Below are 1,116 nucleotides of genomic sequence, written 5' to 3' on the forward strand. Positions count from 1 at the left end.
AGCTCTCATCGTTTTTGCTGTCTGTGAAGCGTGGTCTAGAACCATCTGTGATAGAGTCATCCAGGATGCTTGTTAAAACCACAGATTTCTGGGCCCCACCGTTACCCAAATGAATCATTCCCCAAAGTTGGGCCTAAGAATATCTTTTTAATTTAAAATGTTGACTAGATAATGTGTTTACATGGTTCAAAAACCAAACAATAAGCTGGTTGCGGTGGCATGTACCTGTAGTCCCAGCTACTCATGAGGCTGAGGTGGGAAGATTGCTTGAGTTCAGGAGTTTGAGGCCAGTCTGGGCAACATGATAAGACCTTGAGCATGGTGGCTTATGCCTATAATCCCAGCACTTTGGGAGGCTGAGGCAGGAGGATTGCTTGAGTCCAGGAATTTGAGATCAGCCTGGGCGACATAGCAAGAACCTATCTCTAAAAAAAAAAAAAAAAATTAGCCAGGCAAGATGGCATATGTCTGTAGTCTCAGCTACTCAGGAGGCTGAGATGGGAGGATCACTTGAGCCCAGCAGGTTGAGGCTTCAGTGAGCCATGATTACACCATTGCACTCCAACCTGGGCAACAGAGCAAGACCTTGTCTCAAAAAGAAAATACAAATGGTCATACGGAAAGGATGCTAATGCAAAGGCATGGCTGTTTAGAGCAGAGGTTCATAGCTGTTTTTGTGCCATGAATTTCCTTGGCAGCCTGGGGAAGCTACAAACTCTCAGAATATTTTTATTTTTTATTTAATTAATTATTATTTTTTTTGAGACAGCGTCTTGCTCTGTTGCCCAGGCTGGAGTGCAGTGGTACCATCGTGGCTCACTGAGCCTTGATCTCCTGGGCTCAAGTGAACCTCCTGCCTCAGCCATGCGAGTAGCTTGGATTATAGGCATGCACTACTATGCCTGGCTTATTTTACATTTTTTATAGAGATGGGGGTCTTGCTATGTTGCCCAGGCTGGTTTCAAATTCTTGGCCTCAAGCAAACTTCCTGCCTTAGCCTCCCAAAGTGCTAGGATTACAGGCATGAGCCACCACATCTGGCCTTATTTTATTTATATATATTTTTTATTTTTTTATTTTTTTATTTTTTTTGAGACGGAGTCTCGCTCTGTCACC

Source organism: Mandrillus leucophaeus, unplaced genomic scaffold (genome assembly GCF_000951045.1).
Source record: "Mandrillus leucophaeus isolate KB7577 unplaced genomic scaffold, Mleu.le_1.0 Scaffold576, whole genome shotgun sequence".
NCBI lineage: Eukaryota > Metazoa > Chordata > Mammalia > Primates > Cercopithecidae > Mandrillus > Mandrillus leucophaeus.